At 38.5% G+C, this 14,633-nt stretch overlaps 1 protein-coding gene across 2 annotated transcripts in view; it reads left to right on the plus strand.

Annotated features, from left to right (window-relative positions):
* Zeb1 (zinc finger E-box binding homeobox 1) overlaps positions 1 to 14,633 on the plus strand; it is a 164,104-nt gene that overhangs the window by 28,651 nt on the left and 120,820 nt on the right. The window lies entirely within an intron of this gene.

Here is a 14,633-nt window from a genome sequence, read left to right on the forward strand (position 1 = left end):
TTCCATCTCAGTGCTATGTAAATATCAAAGCTGACACATAAAATGCAAACACAATAAACAATGTTGAGGTAGACATGACCTTTGCTGAGAACCCCAAAGGCTACCTTTGAGGCCCTTGATGAATTCTGTCATGTGTTTCATGTCGTGGATTCTCCTTCACTTTCATAAGAATGTTATACTCCTTTTGTTTAGTTGGCTTTTTTTAATCAACATTGAAGATGTCTTGTTATTCAAATGTATTGTGGATGTTCTATTTGCATTCTCTGTGAGAAGAACACAGCACTGTTAAACTCACTGTCTTCCCTCGGAGTATCTAGCTTTTGATCCTTCATAAACATTAGAAGTTACTTGAAAAAAAAAAGTTGGCATCTTGGTCTGCTTTATGAAATTTATAATTAAGGTGTAAATTTTGGGTACACTATAATGTGTTATGTGGTTAAAATGTCCCTAAGCAGGGAAAAACATTACAGGTTATCTAAGGAGTGATAATCTTGCAACTTTTAATTCTTGGGGTTCACTATTGCGAGTGCCCTGATAGAGTGTTAGTTAGAAATGGTGAGTTCATGGCTTGGCTGAATAAATAATTCATACCATACAAAAGAGGCCTTTTCTCTTCCCCAGTTCCTTTCTCCCCATTATGTTCACTTTCTCTCTTTCAAAGGGCCCCTTTACAGCCCAAGAGCAGCTCTGTGTGAATATGGAAGGGCTTGGGCATGATTTCAACCTCAGGCTTAGCTGAGTTTAGGGGTCATGTCAGAGGATGAAGAATGTCTTCAGTGTGTATTCTGTAGTAGCAGCGGAGAAAAATACACCTCAAACCCTCATGATAGAAAAGCACTCAACACTTCTATATACTTCAGTATACCTATTTTAAAAATTGTTTTAAAGATGAGCAAACCACTAGTTCTTTCCTGCTTTTTTCAGAAACCTTTTACTACATTAAATGAAATGTCTGGTAGAATGTAGGATTTTAAATTTTCTTTAATTTAAAAAATTCTTTAATCTGTGAGAAATTTGAAGATTTATACTGTTGATGTTGAACTGTAGCTTTTCCTACCTTTCATTATACTACAGAGTAGGGTTCTGCCATATGCTTTTGTCTGTTCTGTAGCTCATGACTCTCAGTAATTTGTTGGCACAGGGCCCTGCATTCTAGTTGGGTATTTGTTGAGGGCAACACTATTGGAGATAATATTTACCCATTATCAATAAACTTCACCCTTAGTCTTGGTTGGAAGTATGTAATATCCAAAGCAGCAGTAGAAAGTGAAATTTATGTTAATTAAGTACTTTTCATGGTATAAGATTTTGGGGTTTATCAGCAGACATTTAAAGTCAATGAACTATAACCTATCAAAGGGAAATAACTATTTGTGAGTGGGAGTTCTGCTGGCTCTACAATATACCATGCTTCGTCACTGTGTTTGTCCTTGAGGTTTTAAGTAAGATAAAATAGGATGTTTGGTAGAATTCAATGCTTTATGCTCTATCATATGCTAATTTGTCATATGATGTAGGCTACATGATACAGAATATGTAGGATACAAAGTGCTGCATTTTCATAGAAATAAAATCTGTCTGTTACCAATTTTCTCTTTTCTCAAACTTGAAATACTGCTCCTCTTTTCTTAGAACTTAATACTTTTATATTAACTTTAGAAATAATAATAATTTCATGGCAGGTTATTTTAAATACTAAATTGTGTTTTGTTTTTTAATTTAAATTAAATGAAACCATCAACAAGTCTTAAAACTTACTGCTGCATAGAAAACAGCCTTGAAGTTTAGTGGCTCAAAACAACGCTATTGGAATTCTGAGGGCTGACTACTTCTGCCCTTTGTGTTCTAGCAAGGGAGGCTTGGAAGGGCAATGGCAAGTGTCTTGTTCCCTAGCTAGTCTTGCTCACAGCATGATAGGGATTCCAGAGTGTTCCCAAGACAAAGGCAAGAAGCTGCACCTTGTTTGTTTGTTTGTTTGTGTCACTGAATTTCTAATGATGTACTAAAGGGTTTCATGAATAACTCCAGCAGACCAACCCCACGTGCCGTGGAAGAGCCTAGAATCACTGATTTCCTGTATGCAGGGCAGATTAAAGCCACACTCCAAAAGTTTCCCTGTTCCAGTGACCCACCCGGTGACTTGGTATTCTGAGTTTGTGTTCCAAAAGTTGGATGGCTTCTTTGTCCTTCCACAGAACAAATCACAGCCCTGGCACTCAGCATGGACTGTGCAGGTGCTGTCGGCCATCTTACCAGAGGACACCAGGCTGGAAAGCCTTGTTTGCAGCGTTCATCCTCTGCCTGTGCCTCACAGATCCCAGGGCGGCTTTGATGTTCAGAGCAGCAAAGGTCTTCACCAAGGTGACCTGTGTGTCCACATCTGAGAAGCTGTACTTTTCAAAGTCTAGATTCTAAAGTTTCCCAGAGTTCATTCTGCCTATTTTTTTCCTATGGTTAAAACAGGTTCTGTAAATAGTGTACATTAAGAAATACCCTCTTAATGGCAAAGACACTGAACAAGAGTAAATGGATGGTAGTAATGTAACTTGCATGTGCCTCAGGCATCCATTGGGGTCTCGGCACATACACGGTGAGACAGTAGTTACAGATACTTTGATAACACATTGTAATTATCTCAAGACTTTATTCTTTATACTTACCACTGATATATATTTGTCAATACTTTCTGATAGTTTCAGTCTGAAAAAGTTATATCAATCATATAATTTATAGGTCTTCAAGCATCTGCTAATGCTTTAGCTAGTTACACACTATGCCATACAGGCTGTACAAAGCATAGTGGGCTATTTGGTAAAAAGTATTTTAAATACTTGATTGTCTCTTCCTATTTGCCATAATTCTACATTATACAGTATATTCTAATTTCCATTTTCCAGAACAATCTTGTGACTTTATTAAGCAGCTATCCCCACCTCACTCCCCACCCTGTCAGCTCCAGAAGTGTTTTTATGATCTATTTTCCAGATCACTCACCATTTGGATTTAAGATGCTGAGTAATTAAAGACACTAATTTTCCAGTGGCCAGTTCTTCACTTTCTCCCCATTCCCATGGTGATGGAAATGAAGCCCAGGGATTTTTGCATGCTAAGCAGTAAACACTTTATCAGAGACCTGTCCCTCCACCTCAGCAGTCATAGGTAATAAAGACAGAAAAAGATAAAACTTCCTATGATTAAAAATTGTGGAGCAAAAAGTTTTCTTTATTAGTCAGCTGTTTTTTGTTCTAGTCTTCCTCCAGCCTATAATACTGCCATTGCAGAGTTTCATCTACTAAGTCAGAGTCACAGAAACTGACCTCCTTCAAGAAAAGTAAATACAATTCATGTCCTGATTTGCTCTGGAAAATAATATTGAGGACTAAGTTGGTTTTAAACAATGGCTACAAAAGAAAAAACTAAATAAAATGTTACTGTTACAAAATAGAAAATTCAAAGAATGGATCTAGGCATAACGAAGAACTTTGGAAACCTACAAATGAGCGGCTGTATATCAGAAAGAGAGGTAGGTGTATGGGATGGAGGGTTGAAGGGAGTCCTGGGTATTTGGGATTTTTCTGTTCTTGCTAGTTTGACACTTAGAAGAGAAATTGAAACAGTTTTGTTTCAGATACTATTCTATGAAGAAACAGTTTTCCATTATGGTAAGAGTTCTGGAAATAGATTCCTAGCTAAACTAAGAGATCAAGAAGGAAAACATTTTGCAAAGATAGTTCCAAAAATTCTTAGGAGGTGCTGCAGTTTCTTAAGCAGTGGTATTTCTTGTGGTCTGTTTTTATCAGGTACTGCGAGTCAGATCCAGCGAAGGCCTAGACTGTGTGGCATTCGGCCATTAGGGAGATACCAGTGAGGCTACAGCAGCGTTTGTGCTCACCTAAGAGGAGAGGGCTTCTACCCCACCGTACTGTGGCCATGTGGCATTCAGCATTATTATTGCCAACATTCTGGGAAGGATCCTGAAGAAGATTTTATGTGGGTTAGTTGCTAATTGTAATCAAATGTCTTTAAAACATACTGTGCTGATCATTGTACTAAGCATATACCTTTGACAAAGACTTGGCCCTTGCTTCTACCTTATAAAAGACTTCAAGAGACAATTTTAAAAAAAAGTATAAATATTGAAAGACAGAAGGAAAGAATGGGAGGAAGAAATACTGTCCTCATGTATAAAATATGCTGTGTTATGGTTTTACTCTTAAGTTCAAGAAGCCATTCACAGTCACCAGAAGAGTTTTCATATGCTTTTAAGTGTTTGCCTCACAAGTCCATCCAATGAAACTGAAAATGCAAAACTGGTAACCCCAGGGAAGAGAGTGTGTAGAATGTGGGGTGCCAGTGAACTGCTAGATGAGAGTACTGTGTTTTCTCTTTAACTCAAAAATAAAGAATGACAGCAGTACATCCAATATCAGCCTAAATGGAGAAAAAAACTCGAAGTAGTCCCACTGACGTCAGCAATGAGATAGGACTGCTGCCCACTGTCCCCACTTCTTTTCAATATTGTACTCAGAGCACTAGCTGGAGCATTAAGGCAAAAGAAGGAAATTAAAGGGATGCAAATAGGGAAAGAAAAAGTCATCCATCCTTATTTGCAGATGGTGTATTCTACAAAGAGATTACAAAACTCTCCTAGAAAACTTGTAGAGCAACTCAAACAAACCAATAGCTTTTCTATATAGCAACAGCAAATGCAGAGGAAGAGCTCTTGAACACTTCAGTTTATAATAGCCTCAGTGAAATAAATGTCTAGGAATAAGCCTAACAAAGGAGGTTAAGGACCTTTACACTGAAAACTTTAAGCCTCCAAAAAAAGAGATCAATAAAAAAATACCAATTGAACAAAACATGAGTACATATGACCACAGATATTAAGAGATGCCAAAAACCTATGTTGAAGAAAACAAAGCATCTTCATTAAATAGAAAACTAGATGTTCACATACAGCAGAATGAAATTAGAGCCATTTCTATCACCTTGCATGAAAACTACAAATGGATCAAAATCCAATTGTGAAACCTGAAACTACTAGAAGAACACCTAGACAGTGTCTCCATGATACAGGTATAGGGACACCTAGACAGTTTCTCCATGATACAGGTGTAGGAACACCTAAACAGTGTCTCCATGATAGGGTATAGGAAGAACTTTCTGAGGAGGACTTCATTTGCTCAAGAATTAGGCCTGTCAGTTGAAAAGTGAGACTTCATAAAACTAAAAAGCTTCTATACAGCTAAAGAAAAAAAGGAGATCTTTGTCAGATATTTATCTGACAAAGGATTAATATCCACAATACATAAAGAACTCAAAAAACAAAGTTAAAAAAATGGGCCTGAGGTCCGAACTGAGAGTTCCCAGAAGAAACAAAAATGGCTGAGAACTGTCTCAGAAGTGTTCATCATCCCCTGCAATTAAGGAAATGCCACTCAAGCAACTTTAAGGTTTCATCGTATCCTAGTCAGATGGCAAAGATGGACACAACAAGCCATAACAAAGGTAAGAAAGGGTGTGGCAGAAAGAGAACCCTCAATCACTATTGATAGGATAGCAGACTGGTCCAGTCACCTTGGTAATCAGTGTGGGAAATTGTCAACAAACTAAAAATTTATCTACAGTGTGGCCCAGCTATACCACTCATATGCTCAAGACAACATTCTACCCCATGGGTACTGGCTTAGTCATATTCATTGCTGCTCATTTCATAAAAGCTAGAAAATATAATCTAAATGTCCTTCAGCAGATGAATGGATAATGAAAATGTTCATAAACACTATTAAATATCTTTCAGATGTAAAGAAAAATGAAATCATGAAATTATAAGGGAAATGGATGGAACTAGGAAAGAGTTTGGTAACCCAGACCCAGAAAGACAGACATCACATGTTCTCTTTCATCTGGGGTTCCTAGCTCCAAACCTGTGTATGTGAGTCTATAATCTAGATTATATGCAGAAACCAGGAAAGTAAAATGGGGCAATAGAGGGAGGGGTATAGGGGAGTAATAGAAAGGGAAATAGCAGGGTACAAGTGATCTGATCATGGAGATGGGAAAATGTGAGGTCTCATTAGAAGGGGCAGGTAAGTACAAAAGAACAAGGGGGGAGGATAGAATAACAGTAAGGGTTTCTGAAAAAGTCATGAGGATTACCTACCTAAAAATACCTATAACATTTGTTAAGTTTGTGTATAAATATGAATATATATATAAAGTTTAAACGACATTTTTACATCTAGGTTGATAGTGCTCTCTGTAGGAGCCATAGGCTAACAAACCCCAATATGAGGCATGAGAAACTTTTTGTGAGTTGTTACTCAGAGTTTTCCAGAGCATTATAGATAATTGCTGTTGCCCTTGTTTGTCTCCTGGAAGTAGAAGGTGAGACCCTATTTAAGAAGACACTGTGTATGTCAGACCTAGGCTAGATCTGTCCTGAAAGCCTCCTCAGGGTAGCTTACAGAGTATCAAAAGGCACCATGCAAGTTTCTAAAGCAGGGAAACAACCAGTAGTCTTGCCTAGCTATTATGCCTGTGATCATCACAGCTAGCACGGCACAGTAACCCTAAGCGTGGAGTATGGCATGTAGACCTTGTGGTGACCCACAGCTCTCTATTTGTACTTACAACCTGTTCAGCAAGAGAAAAATCATACCTGGGGTACTGCAAAACCTAGCCAACCAGCAGAACTAACGAAATCATGAATTTGGAGGAAAATCCACAATTGCCACTTTACTAAACCAGCGGAACCCTTACCTACTTCCTAAATATTTGTCCTTATACCCACATATAAGTGTAGTCCTTTTTCCTCATACAGAAACTTCTCTTTGTAATAGACAGAGACCATTATAGAAAACAGCAACAGATCAAAATGCAGAGTTATGGAGCTCAATCCCAACCAGTACATCTACAACACAACTCCTGCACCTTGGGCTAGGAATCATTGTGGAAGAGGGGGCAGAAAGATTGTAAGAGCCAGGAAAACAGTTTGCTGTGATATTGTGTCTCCTAGATATGTCAGAAGCTACAGGTATGAAGCTTCACCAGCATGGCTTCCTAAAACAGGACTACACCAGTAGACAAGCTACTGTGGAAGGAGGAGAGCTCATGAGGCTTTGACCATAGCCAGAGGTCTACAGTATGTGGGGGAAGCTCCAAGTGGGAGAAGTAGTCTTCCCCAGGGCACAGCAGGCCAAGTGGTCATGTAATGCCAAATAGCCTTGAAAATAGGCATACAAGTTACATTATACCAGCTGAGCAGGTCGTGCTTTTTAGGATCTCACACACACACACACACACACACACACACACACACACACACACACACACACAGCATTAAAGAAAAAGAGGCCATGAATTTGAAAGATATGAAGAAGTGGTTATATTACATAGAGGTTATAATTTCAAAACGTAGAAAGAAATTTTTAATTTTTTTTAAAAAGCAAGAGAAAAGCAGAAACAAGATAGAGATGGTATGAGAACAAAGCCACCTCTTCAGAGCTAGTGATCTTGAGACCCAGTAGCCCATGAAGACACTGATGTCATAGAGGTCAAATTGTTGGGAAGTCTGGTTTTTAAATATTCCTACTAATGACTTAAAATACATAATCATTGTAGGGCAATTTGACAACCTAGGAAATGACAGTATTTTTAAAGTCAGAAATAAAGCATAATAGATTGTATAATTTTCTAAAAAGCAGAATTTGTCATTGCTGTTTCCTTAACAACCAACTCTTCGTCAGATGGGTCCAATTTAAGTCTAAGTAAAAAGGCTATCATTTGACTCAGATGATCCTTATTTCTAACCCTGTCCAAAAATGTCAACATAAAAACAGACCGAAGACCTTAATGTAAGAGCTGGAATTCTTAAACGAAGGCAAACAAACACTTAAAGATATGGATACAGACACGGACATACTGGAAAAGACTTCAGTAACTTAGGCAGCAATACCAAAAGAAGACAAATGTGGCTGCCTAAAATAAAATAAAATTAAAAAAGTAAAGAGACTGCCCGGGAGTGCAGAAAGTCTTCCAGCTCTGTGTCTGACAGACACTGTCTAGAGCACACAAGGAACTTAAGAAGCAGTTGATGCTTAAACCCTTAGAACAGTCTAACTAGCAAATGAGCTAATGAATAGTTTCCAAAAGGGGGCCTGTGAACATGAAAAATGTTCAATATCTTTTGTAATTAGGGAACACGTAAGTTAAAACCGCAGTGGGATTCTAACTCAAGAGAAGTAGAATGGCTTTCAGTCTAAGAAGACAATAACAAATGCTTGGATGGAGGTGAAGGAACCTTACACAATATTAATTTTTATACTTCCAGAATTTATAGTGGATTTTCATTTAACTCATCTATCTCCATGTACAGTTCATGCAATAAGCATCTTGAATATATAGCTAGTGTTGTGGCATTTCAGTAGAAAAGCAAAACAGAACCTCTACTCTTTAGAACTGTTCCTCACGGATGTGAACCTTTGGATCTGGATATGTTATTAAACTTGACAAAGATTTCTGGGAGCAAGATGCCCTCAAATCATGGGTGTGATTTTTGATTTAAGACTTCCTTATGTTAAAAAATTACATGATATAGTAATTAAAGGTTGGTTCAGTCTAACTGAACAAGAATGCCTCCTCCTATCAGAAAGATGACCTTTGTTTTTAATTGAAATTTGACTACAAACACTTGATAGGTATGTTGACATTAAATACAACAAAACTTTTTGTTAACTGTTTTTGCATATTTTACATTATTTGGTTGCCAAAACATATTTGTTGTGCATAATTTAAGGTTATAACTCTAGATTGTTCATTTGAAATCTGACATTTTACTAAGGCCCTGAGGTGCATCATTAGGTATTAATTTAAGATCTTTTGTGTGTGAGAGTGTGTGTTTCTTTTACTGAAAATAGTTTTTCCCCCTCTCATAATATATCTTGACTATAGTTTCCCCTTCCTCTACTCCTCCCAGTTTCTCCCCACCCTCCATCCAGATCTATAATAAATATAAATATAAAGTAGAAAGTAACGCATTGGAATTGGACAAAACAAATAGAAGAAAAAGAACCCAAGAGATGGTACACTCAGGAATCCCATAAAAACACTAAGCTGGAAGTCATACACATATATAAATACAAACATATTTACACATGAGAAGGACCTGTTACAGGCCCTGTGCATGCTGCCTCAGTCTTTGTGAGTTCATATGTGTTTTGATTATGCTGATTTAGAGACTTTTTTTTTTCTAGGTATCCTCCATCTCCTCTGGCTCCTATACTCTTTCTGCCTCCTCTTTTGCAGGATTCCCTTATATCACGGGAGGGATTTGATGGAGATTTCCCATTTAGAACTGACTGTTCCAAGGTCTCTGGGTCTCTGCATATTCTCTGGTTGTGTATTTTTTTCCCATCTGCTGCAGGAGGAAACTTCTCTGAGGATGGCTGAGCAAGGCATTGATCAATGAGTATAGTAGGTCATAGGAGTCATTTTATTGTTCCCTTCCTCCCTCCCTCCCTCCCTCCCCACCCCCTCATAGTATTTGGTTTTCCCCTACGTCCCTGGGCCATTTTGTCTCCAGTTTCTGGTCATCTGCAGTTTGGTATGGGTTCTGTCTTGCAGAGTGGGTCTTAAGTCAAATCAGATATTAGGTGGTTACTCTGACAAGCTTTGTGCCACACTTGTCCTAGCATTTCTTGCAAGGACACCATTGTCATTTCAAGGGTTTGGGTTTGGGTTGCTGTTTATGTTTCTCTTTTACTAGAGTACAGAATACCTCCCTGTACCAAAGACACTAAGACATGGGTGAAGGCTCTATGTAGGCACCAGCTCAATTTCTGTTCAATGAGTTGTTTAGGTGTTATCTTCAGCAGTGGGGCCTTGCTGTCAGTTTATGGAGAGAAACCTATAGTCTTGGCAGCAGCCTGGGTTGTTTGGGTTTCCCATGGGACCTTTTTGACTAACAACTCAATTAAATGTAACCCAGGCCTGGTACTGGAAGGTTGGTTTGGTGACAAGAGATGGCCTCTTGGGGTTCTGTATTCCCCCATTATTTGGTGATTGCCTTCACATATGTAAATGTAGGCATTTTTTAGCTTTAAACTAGTTTGCCATTATTTTCTAGGTATTCTGTGTATTAAACTGTTTTGCCTTTTATTCTCAGTAATAAGACCTTTAACGTGTATTTTAAAAGGTACTTTGGGAGCTGTCTGCTTTGTCCCACAAATGAGCACTGTTAAATCTGAGGATTGTTTCACATGTCCCCACTTCCAAGCCTTTGCTCTAGCTCTTCTCTGCCTTTAATGCCACAGCTGAGTTCTTTGCTACTCGGAGTCTCCATGACTACTACTAAAGCCACATTTGACAGTCTACCATTTCCTTTCTCCTGATGTACCAGCATAAAGTAGGAAGTTGCCAGAAAAATAAGAAAGCCTTCTAAGTTTGTCATCTTTGTTACCTGTTTTATCTTTATAATCAGTTGATACATTTTAATGATACTTTGGATTCCCATCTCTCACTATTATCAGAATGAGAGTCTATCCAGACACCAGCTGACATAATCTCCCCGAGTGCCTCACTAGGTGTTCACGCTGAGAGTGAAGAGAGCATCCTTTCAGGTTGGCAGACACCCAGTGTGTGATGATGCTGAAATATCTACAGTTCCTCCACACTTCTGTTTTATGCCACCTTGCCTTCTTTGACTTCAAAGTAGTTTTCCTGCATGTAAAAGTGTTAGTTGTCTTAACGCCTACCAAAGATCTTGGTAATGTCTTTCCTGTTGTCTCTAACTAAAGCTCTTCCTTATGGCTCTCTTGGTTAATACTGCTAACAAAATCTCTTCTCTATTCTTCTGGTTCATATTGCTTGTTGAACGGAAATAAGCTTCTGTAGTACCTAAAAACATGGAAATTTTGAGATTCTAGTAGGACATAATGTGTTATGCCCCATTCCCTTAACTCTGAGCATAGCTTACCATGTATAGTAAATATTCAAATACTGATGCTTGTTTATTTGTAGAAGTTTTGCATAAAATGTTTTGCTACTCTCTACCCAAGAAGGGATTAAATAAGTATCTTTCTTGAATTCTTTATTGACTCAGGATACCCTGATTTCTGTTTTCATGTGCTCCTGAGCACTGGGCATACGGGGATAACTGTAGGCTTCTGGACTGGTCGCATGTGCTTTGGAGAAGGAAGTTAGGTTGTTACTGAACTTTTAAAACTCCAGTTTTGCCAGGTGTGGTGGTTCATGCCTGTAATCCCAATACTCAGAAAGCTGAGGCAAGAGGATTACAGTGAATTCTAGGCCTCCATAGGTGTATACAGAATGTTCCCAGCCAGCCTTGTCTAGACTGAAACCCTTTCTCAAAACAACAACAAAACTCACCAGATTTTAAAAGGAAACTTCTGCTTCTTACTGTTGATGATAATATGGTATTGGTATAAGCAATGTGTTGCATATATGTATTTGTGATCTTTCTATTTAATCTAGTTCTAACATTGAACTAATTCTGTTGAGCTATACACACATATGCATATACCAATATAGACACACAGACATATAAAACACTGAGGTTGTAACTTTGTGACCAAACAGAATATAAGTAAAATGCCGTATGTGCACATGTGGTTTTGGTATCATATGATAATCTTTTGTCTTTTAAAATAATAGATACCAAAATGTTGCATGTCCTGTGGGTTTTGTAGCCTTTGCTGGTGTAGAGGCTGACGATGGTGAGTGTGGCAGGTATGACAGCAGTGACTGGTTCAGCACTGTTCACAGGTGGTTTGGGGATTTTAGATGTTGCCTGATGAGTGCTCTTTTGAGATACATGAGAGAAACACCTGAGTTACTGCAGTGAAGTGGCAATTTAACTAACGGGCAGCTCTTTTTATTATAACTAAGTCTAAACCAGGGCTTCTTAAACTCCTCACACTCAAGCTCCTTTGCACTCGAGACTTGTTTCTGTGACCCCAGGCTAATCAGCATATAAAATAGGCATACAGTTCACACACTGGTACTCACAAATACACTTACAACAGTTCTTTGATGTACTTGTAATTTTTCTTTTATTAATAAAAGATGAAAGCACATATGTAATAAGATAGATGTACTTTTTATTTTTTCCTACAAATTAAATTCTGATTGAAAATTTGATGCTGCAGGGCAATGATGGAGGAAGGTCATTGGTTAATTAAATAAAGAAGCTGCTTGCCCTGATAGGTTAAAACATAGGTGGGAGGAGTAAACAGAAAAGAATGCTGGGAGGAAGAGGAAGTGAGCTCAGACTTGACAGCTCTGCTGTCTGGAGCAGAGACGCCATGCTCCCGGCTCCTGGGCAGACGCGGGTATAGCTCTGCTCTCTGAGACACACGCGATGAAGCGCCAATCCAGGATGGACGTAGGCTAGAATATTCCCGGTAAGACTGGAGCTACACAGTTTATTAGAGATGGGTTGATCGGGATATCAGAATTAGCCAGTAAGGGCTAGAGCTAGTGGGCCAAGCAGAATGGGGCAAGCAGTGTTTAAAAGAATATAGTATCCATGTAATTATTTCGGGGTATAAGCTAGCCAGGCGGCCGGGGTGCTGGGGACGCAGCCCCGCTGCCCTTATTACTACAGGGCAAAGAACATGTTCATTGTTTTTCACAGTTGATTGATGGTTTGATTTTGTAATTGTCAGTGATGAGCCTGCCATTCATGTCAGTACCTAATGCAGAATGGCTAAGGTAAGTGTAAGAGAACTTCAGAAAACACTGGAAATTCTATTCCAATCCCAAGCCTGAAAACTCATCAGCAACACAAATAGTAATTTAAAAATTAAACACTCTTAACATAATGAATTCCAAAGATAGGTAATTTTGATACATGGAGAGAGATAGTAGTAGGAGAATATTTAAAAGTCTTTATTTTCGGTAATTAAACCACCGTGCTCGGTAAGAGCAAAAAACTCTGATCAGTGCAGCACTGCTGTCTGCACTGTAGACTGGGTCTGCGCTGAAATGTGTTGGGCAGTGTGGAGCCTTACAAGCATGGTGTGTGCTGTGTCGAGTGCATGGCACTGTATGCTCAGAGCTGCAGTGCCATTGTTTGATTTCAAATTAACTTGCGATTGTTGAGCATTCAGAAACTTCTTATTTTTTTCAATTCCCACATTCAGTTATCTCTCCATCTGGAGTCACAACTCCAGGACCCAGTGTTTAAAGAATTTCTTCTTATATCTTCTTATATCTGAGCAATAAAGTGTCTTGTTGCCCAGGTGCGTATATAAAGTACAAATATGTACATTATATTGAGATATTTTATGTCACTTGAAATAGTGAGATCTTTGTTTTTCCAATGCTTTACATGTGTAAAATTTAGATATGCATGCACACACATGATAAAATAGGGTACCAAGAGTGAAAAACAAATGGATGTGAAGCCATGGAAATTTTAGGGAATTCCATTTCATAAGTCTTTTTTTCTCTAACTTTATGGATTATATAATTTTCATTTTCTAAGGCTTATGGGCCATCTGAAAATGTAATACTAGTATGGGTGTTAAAATGTTGAAATTTCTAATATTCCTTCCTCTGGTATCTTTCTCTTAATTGCAGTAAATGTAGCAGATCAACTACATGTAATCACATGTATGTATAAGCTAGTCTATTTCACCTGCAGAAACAGGAGGTCCTTGTGCTAACAGTAGTCAAGTGTTCCTGATCTTGTTCATTTCAGAGAGACTTGCCAGTTCTGTGTCTTGTATTAAAAGTGAACTTACAGCCATGATGACTGTGATCATTAGAGTGAGTGAGCATGCCTAGAGCTGCTTCTCGCTGAAAAGCAGTACTTTGAGTGAGTGGCAGGGGTGGCTCCATGTGCTATCATTTCTTTTGACTAAGGAATTTCCCTTGATCTTCCAGACTGAGAGCATGAATATTTCCAAAGCCATATTCTGTGTTCAGTCACTGTTTACAGACTTTATTAAACTAAATAACAAAATGTAGCTGGTATTTTTCACTTCAGAGATGGTTCTCAAACTGGCTCCATATGTCATCAGTCTATTCAGAACATTTATATTGGTGCAGTGTGCTGTGTGTGTGTCTGTGTAAATCCAGTCATTCATGTAACATGCTTCACACACGTGTGTTTCTGTGGTGGATATCCAGTCGTTTGTGCAACATACTTCACACACATGTGCAACACTAAGTTTTATATTATAAACCCCTTAAGAAAATAACCTTTTTTGGTAGGTGCATAGCACCTGAGAAAGAAATTTTTTCTGAATAGTTTGAACCTATTGAGGTTTTTGGATGGAATGTGCTGTTCCTATGATAGCATGCTGTTTGGAGGTAAATATTGTTAACTTTATTGAGGTCCTGTGTCTGAAGTTCATTTCTTTTGGTTTGGTTCTAAGCTGATTCAACCTATAGCCTCTCTTACATAATACCTACGTAGTAATTTTGGGTTATGATACGGGAACATTGGATGGGTGTGTGGATGGATGTGTAGATTATGGATGACGTGTGAATGAGGTGGATATATGAATGGGTGTATAGATGGGTGGATGTCTATGTAGATGAGTGGATGGATGGATGGGTGGATGGGTGGATGGATGGTGGATGGGTGGATGGTGGATGGGTGG

This window comes from Microtus ochrogaster, chromosome 16, assembly GCF_000317375.1.
Source record: "Microtus ochrogaster isolate Prairie Vole_2 chromosome 16, MicOch1.0, whole genome shotgun sequence".
In the NCBI taxonomy this organism is placed as follows: Eukaryota; Metazoa; Chordata; class Mammalia; order Rodentia; family Cricetidae; genus Microtus; species Microtus ochrogaster.